Below are 7,583 nucleotides of genomic sequence, written 5' to 3'. Positions count from 1 at the left end.
AAGCGCTTTACCAGTATCAGTTAATTCTGTCAGCCCTATGAAGTGGACACTGTTATCTCCTTTTTTTTGGTTTAGGAACTGAGGCACAGAGATATTAAGAGTAACAAAGTAGGCTGGGCGCAGTGGCTCACACCTGTAATCCCAACACTTTGGGAGGCCAAGGGGCGGATCACCTAAGGTCAGGAGTTCGAGACCAGCCTGACCAATATGGAGACAGCCTGTCTATACCAAAAATACAAAATTAGCTGGGCATGGTGGTGCAGGCCTGTAATCCCAGCTACTCAAGAGGCTGAGGCAGAAGAATCGCTTGAACCGGGGAGGTAGAGGTTGCGATGAGCTGAGATCAGGCCATTGTACTCCAGCCTGGGCAACAAGAGTGAAACTCTGTCTCAAAAAAAAAAAAAAAAAAAAAAAAAAAAGTTACACAGCTGTTAAATATTATAATCAGGACTCCAAAACAGATGGCCAGGCTCCAGTCCTTGTGTTCTTAACCATATTGTTCATAGTATAAATAATAAAGTAGCCACAGAATGGTAAATCTCCTGTTCACTGGGATTTGGTGTGATAAGACCCAATATTGAATATGGTGGTGGGAAACCATGCCTTTTTTAAAATAGTCATGTTCACAGAGGTGGTAAAATAGCCCATGCATCAGAAATATCAGTCAAGATCAATCAGAAATATTAATACAAGAAAAACTATGAAACAGTTTAGAGGATGTTTCATTAGAAAGTGAAAGGACGTGGAGGGATGTTGTGGGGAAATACAACCCACCTTTTAGGCAGATAGTCTAGAACGACACCGTCCTGTAGAAATCTGAAGCAAGCCATGTGTGTAATATTAGGTTTTCTGATAGCCACATAAAAAAATAAATGAAATAAATTTTAAAGATATATTTAACCCAAACTCCCAACATTTTCAAAATGTAATAAAATACAAAATATTGTGAGATATTTAACATTTTTTTGGTACCAAGTCTTTAAAATCTAGTGTTGTATTTTACACTTATAGCACATCCATTTTGGTCTAGCAACATTGTAGGTGCTCAGTAGCCCCATATGGTAGTCTTTACCATATAGAGCAGTACAGATCTAAAGTAATTTCAAGTCAAGACACACAATCCTGGGAGTCTCAGCCAAAAGGTAAGCTTTTTTTTTTTTTTTTTTTGAGATGAAGTCTTGCTCTGCTGCCCAAGCTGTAGTGCAGTGGCGCCATCTTGGCTCACTGCAAGCTCCGCCTCCCGGGTTCACACCATTCTCCTGCCTAAGCATCCCGAGTAGCTGGGACTACAGGCGCCCACCACCATGCCCGGCTAATTTTTTGTATTTTTGGTAGAGACGGGGTTTCACCGTGTTAGCCAGGATGGTCTCGATCTCCTGACCTCGTCATCCTCCCACCTTGGCCTCCCAAAGTGCTCGATTACAGGCAGGGTGGGCCCGGCCTAAGTTGAGCATTTTTTAAGTTCCTGATTTGCATTTCTGAAAATTTTATCACATGGTAAAGAGACTGAAGAGTTCTGCCCTATGATAAAGTGATTGACTTTTAGAGGCTGTTAGGATCCCAAGAGAGAAAGATTAGGTATAGTCAGATTTAGGAAATCATTCATTCATCATGCACTTGAAATATTTTACAAGTGCTGGTATGAGTCAGAATTGTGCTAAGTATCAGGGTGGATACACAGCAGTGTAAGACAGACATGGTCCCTATCTTTATGGAGAAAACAGGATTGAATTAGGATAATAAGTGCTGTAAAGGAGTGAATTAGGGTGTTTAACAGTGGTTCTCAACCTACCTTGTTAAGAAGTGGTTGTGAATCAGGAAGACTCAGAAGAATGACATTTAAACTGAAGCCTGAATAGGTAGAAGTTGTCTGAAAGAAGAGGCAGAGAGCGTTGCAGGCAAAGGGAATAGTGAAGATCTTCAGGTGAGAAGGAGCCCATTGGAGCCTTCAGAGAACTAAGAGGAAGCAACTCCTAGTGTGGATGCAGTATGACAATGAGAATAGCTAGCACTTACTGAATGCTTCCTGAGTATCATCTGATACTCAAAAATTATCCGAAAATAAGCACTTTTATTATCCCAGTTTCACAGATGAGGAAACTAAGGCACAGAGAGTGTAAGTCTCTGCCAAAGCCATATAGTTAATAATCAGCGGAACAAGCATTTGATCCTAGGTGCTGTAACACTGGAATACATGCATTTAACTGAGTGGGAATTGATGAGAGATAAGGCTGGAGAAGATGCAGCTTGAGGCCATGCTAAAGGCTCAGGACTTTGATATATAGTGGTAAGAAGAGTTTAACCAGTTCAAGAGGGGAAATAATCCGCATTATTTTGTGGGAATGTGTTAACAAAAGACAGCACAAGGGTTAGAAAAGGCTAAACAAATCAGACCTTAATCACAAAGGGACAGGTACAAAAAGACAAAGCAACAAATTAATGAGATGGACCATGCTTCATTCATCCTGGTATACATGGTATGCAGCACAGTGCCTGGTAATGTTTTATTCATCTTGGTATAAATGGCATGTAGGCCTCAATAAATGTTCCAAAGAATGATAGCCTTCCCCTCCTGTTTAATTGCAACAACATCCCTATGAAGATAATCTTATCCACATGCTATCAATAAAGAAACTGAGGCCTGGAAAAATTAAGTAACTTGTCCAAGGTCACCTAGATAGCAAATGATAGAACCAGATTTGAATCCAGGTCCCTGACTCCGAAACTATTTTGTCTACCTTGCGAGACTATTCCAAGAGTAATGAACTTTAGACTCAAGAGGGATTAATATGAGGACTTGAAGCTCCATGTGAGTGTGGATGCTCTGAGAACTAATCCAGGGATTCTCAAGTGTTAATGTGGAAGAATCACTTGGAGACCTTGTTAGAATGTAGATTCTGGAGCCCATCAACTCTGTTTTTTTTTTTTGGAGATGGAGTCTTGCACTGTCGCCCAGGCTGGAGTGCAGTGGCGTGATCTTGGCTCACCGCAACCTCCGCCTCCCAGGTTCAAGCAATTCTTGTGCCTCAGCCTCCCGAGTAGCTGGGACTACAGGTGTGAGCCGCAGCACCCAGTCTGGAGCCCATCAACTGTTAATTCAGTTGGTCTGGGATGGTGCCTGGGACTCAACTCTGTATTTTCATAAGCACTTCAGGTGATTATTCATGCAGCTGGTCCTTGGATCGCACTTTGAAAAACACCATTCTAGCTGCTTAAATTATTAAGTCTTCTAGTTATGATAAATTACATCTTGAAGGTGAAGAGAACTTAGAAATTATGTTTTGAAAATATAGTTGTTGGGCTGGGCATGGTGGCTCATGCCTGTAACACCAACACTTTGGGAGGCTGAGGTGGGTGGATCACCTGAGGTCAGGAGTTCGAGACCAGCCTGACCAACATGGAGAAACCTCATCTCTACCAAAAATACAAAATTAGCCGGGCGTGGTGGTGCATGCCTGTAATCCCAGCTACTCTGAAGGCTGAGGCAGGAGAATCGCTTAAACCCAGGAGGCGAAGGTTGCAGTGAGCCAAGATGGCGCCATTATACTCTAGCCTGGGCAACAAGAGTGAAACTCTGTCTCAAAAAAAAAAAAAAGAAAAAGAAAATATAGTTGTTGGCTTTGAAGGATCATATGTGAAGGGGCATGTTGCAAGAAGGGTAGGCAAATGTTCAGCAGATGTTCCTGATTTCAGGAAGGTGGATTCTGTAAAAACTGATTGATGAACTAGACTTCATTGTGCCTTTGGAGAGTCAGTCCATCATTCAAAATAACGTTCAAGGAAAGGTGGGAAAAATGGAAGCTGTACAGTAGTAAAATTCAGTGGCCTACTAACTGGTAATCGAAAGAAAGCTGTCTAGTAGTCTGTGTCCTCCATCTCGTTTATCCCCATTCTCTCCTCACTTAACAAACACTGCTCAACCTTTAGCATCACTTTCTCTTAAGGTATTAGCCTGAATCAGGTTACTTTGTTACTTGCTTGCTTTTTTGTGGGGAGGGGGAGGTCAGGGAGTGGGGCATGTGGTCTCGCTCTGTCACCCAGGCTGGAGTGCAGTGGTACAGTCATGGCTCACTGAAGCCTCAACCTCTCTGGGCTCAGGCGATCCTCCCACCTTAGTTTCCTAAGTAGCTGGGACTACAGCCACATGACACTACACCCAGCTAATTTTCATAATTTTTTTGTAAAGACAGGGTTTTGCCATGTTGCCCAGGCTGGTCTCAAACTCCTGAGGCTCAAGTGATCTGCCCACTTTGGTCTTCCAAAGTGCTGGGATTGCAGGCATGAGCCACTGCACCTGGCTGTTACTTGTTTTTGTAGAACCACATTCTTATCCTTCAGAGCACTTACTCAGTGTGTAATTAGACAGTAGTTACAGTGATTATTTGATCAATGTTTTTGTCCTTCATTATAGAGTAAGTTTTATGAGAGCAGGAAATGCATGTTTTTGCTTTTCATTGTATCATTAGTACCTAGCCCAGTGCCTAGCATGTACCAGGCTTTTCATAAATTTGTTGAGTGAATACATGCATGCTTACCTTGCCTTTGTTCTTTTTGGAGTTCAGTGAGGGCATGATAGCACCCTGAACCAATTAGCATGGAAATCAAACTGGAGAGATTTAGTAGAAGAAGAAACAACACTCTAAGCTTCACTGTAAAATAATAGACTGAATTTATCCAATGTGACAGGACTAATTGAATAATTTTATGTGTCCAAAAAAGCCAGCTGCATGAGGATAAAATGGGAGATGTGTTTGGACAGCAGCACAAGTGAGAAAGTCATGGAGGTTTCCTGAGCAAGTATAATGTAGGAGAATCTGAATCTGTGATCTCACTTGAGTATTATGTTCCATTCTGGTCCCCACATTTTAAGTTGTAAAGTAGCCCAGCCAGAATTCATTCATGGGCACATAATCTAAGATATAAAATAGTGAGGAAACTTGAAACCATGCCATTTGAGAGATACTTAAAGAACCCAAAAGATGTTTATTTTAGAAAAGCAAAGACTCGGGGCTGTCATCACGTGTTTAATAGACTCTCATTTGGCAGAGGGTCAGATTCTCCCTGTGTGGCCTTAGAAGGTAAAACAAAAAGTGGGTTAGATATTTTCAAGACAACAGATTTTAAGCTTTCAAGATATTATCAAAAAGACAGATTCTGGCTCTATATGAAGACATTCCCAACTCTGCCAACTAAACAGGTATGGGGTAAAAAAAAACTGAAGTGAATGGCTGTGCAGGACTTCTGATTCAAAGAAGCGAGGTAAACAGCAACACTTTGTTATTACTAATTTGTGCATTTATACACATTACTTTTTACAAGGTGCTTTCACACATCATTGGGCTAGGTGGTATTTTTATACAGGAGGAAGCTCACCCAGAGTCTTAGCTATCAAATCACAACACTTTCTTTCTGTAACACTGTTCTTTCTAAAACAAAGCTAATGGAACGTAAAGCAAATCTGTTAGAACCCCCATTTGCACTCCCTCAGGGTTCCAGGAACAATAAAAAAGAAGATACTAGTGAAAACATGGTAAAAACAACATTTCTGGAAGCAAAGGAAAAACTCCAAAAATGGAATAGCTTACTTTTTCCATAAATGATTGGAAGATGAAGTGAATAAAGGACAGGAACTCTTCAGCAACAAAAACCATGTTCATAGAAGAGTGAAAAATTAGAAATTATTGGTAACAAATTAAAGATAGCTGGAAACAATAAATACAGCTTGTGAGATTAGTTTTCCTTGTTCATACATGTATTCAACAATTATTATTGGAACACTTAGTATGTCTTGGCACTGTGCTAGGCGCTAGGGTTACAGCAGGAAACAATGTATAGGCCAGGTGTGGTGGCTTACAGCTGTAATCCCAGCACTTTGGGAGGCTGAGGCTGGTGGATCACCTGAGGTAGAAGTTCGAGACCAGCCTGGCTAACATGGCAAAACCCTGCCTTTACTGAAAATACAAAAATTAAGTGAATGTGGTGGCACGTATTTATAGTCCCAGCTACTCAGGAGCCCGAAGCAGAAGAATCACTTGAACCCAAGAGGCAGAGGTTGCAGTGAGCCAAGGTGGCACCGCTGCACTCCATCCTGGGTAACAGAGCAAGACTCCGTCTCAAAAAACAAAAAACCAGAAAAGGCCGGGCGTGGTGGCTCACTCCTGTAATCCCAGCACTTCGGGAGGCCTAGACAGGCAGATCACGAGGTCAGGAGATCGAGACCATCCTGGCTGACATAGTGAAACCCCATCTCTACTAAAAATACAAAAAATTAGCCGGGCATGGTGGTAGGCACCTGTAGTCCCAGCTACTCGGGAGGCTGAGGCAGGAGAATGGTGCGAACCCAGGAGGCGGAGCTTGCAGTGAGCTGTATCACGCCACCACACTCCAGCCTGGGCGACAGAGCGAGACTCCATCTAAAAAAAAAAAAAAAAAAAAAAAGAGAGAAATAATATATAGAGATGGCCTCTACCTCACTAGATCTTCAGACTTATACGGGAAACAAACATTAAGTATACAAATTCTTTGCCCAGGCTGGAGTGCAGTGGCCGGATCTCAGCTCACTGCAAGCTCCGCCTCCCGGGTTCACGCCATTCTCCTGCCTCAGCCTCCGGAGTAGCTGGGACTACAGGCGCCCGCCACCTCGCCCGGCTAGTTTTTTGTATTTTTTAGTAGAGACGGGGTTTCACCGTGTTAGCCAGTATAGTCTTGATCTTGTGACCTCGTGATCCGCCTGTCTCGGCCTCCCAAAGTGCTGGGATTACAGGCTTGAGCCACCGCGCCCGGCCTTTTTTTTTTTTTTTTTTTTTTTAAGATGGAGAGATGGATGGAGTTTTGCTCTGTTGCCCAGGCTGGAGTGCAGTGGTGCAATCTTGGTTCACTGTAGCCTCCACCTCCTGGGTTCAAGCCATTCTCCTGTCTCGGTCCCCTGAGTAGCTGGGACTACAGATGTGCTCCACTATGCCCAGCTAATTTTTTTATTTTTTAGTAGAGGTGGGGTTTTGCCACGTTAGCCAGGCTTGTCTCGAGCTCTTGGCCTCCCAAAGTGCTGGGATTACAGGTGTGAGCCACTACAGCCAGCCCCTACAAATTCTTAATTATAAACTCTGGCAGGTGTCATGAAGAAAAAATACAGAGTGCTGTGTGAATGCCCAACATAGGACCCTAACTTAGTGCAGACAGTCATGGAAAGGTTCATTTATTAAACCTAGATTTGCCATGATTTTAGTCCTAGAAGATGAGGTGACCACGTGCCCAACTCTGTCCTTATAGTGCTGACCCATGACCACGTGCTCTTCCCCTTTTAACCCTGGCCTTATGTGGCCGAAACGCTTTTCCTTGGTTTCTCCTTGCGTAGCTGAAACGGGCTGGCATCTGAAAAAAAAAAAGTATTTAATACCAAAGAACAAAAGGAAAGTAGTATTGACACTAGTGTTAAGATGATCTCATCTTGAGAAAAGCTGTACTAATTATGATTAGTTTTAAAAGTCCAGTTTGCTTTGCTTAGAAATAGTGAGAGGGGAGAAGGTGGTGGTGGGGAGAAAAAACCATAGCAAATTCACTTATTTAGCACAATTTTATTGAAC

The 7,583-nt window shown here is 42.6% G+C and overlaps 1 protein-coding gene across 8 annotated transcripts in view; it reads left to right on the top strand.

Moving 5' to 3' along the window:
- LOC105494884 (SZT2 subunit of KICSTOR complex) overlaps window positions 1-7,583 on the top strand; it is a 62,943-nt gene that overhangs the window by 1,096 nt on the left and 54,264 nt on the right. The gene's annotated exons all lie outside the window — the stretch shown is intronic.

This window comes from Macaca nemestrina, chromosome 1 (assembly GCF_043159975.1).
Source record: "Macaca nemestrina isolate mMacNem1 chromosome 1, mMacNem.hap1, whole genome shotgun sequence".
NCBI classification, from domain to species: domain Eukaryota; kingdom Metazoa; phylum Chordata; class Mammalia; order Primates; family Cercopithecidae; genus Macaca; species Macaca nemestrina.
The sequence above is the reverse complement of the archived record's forward strand: the minus strand, read 5'-3'. Positions and strand labels throughout refer to the sequence as shown.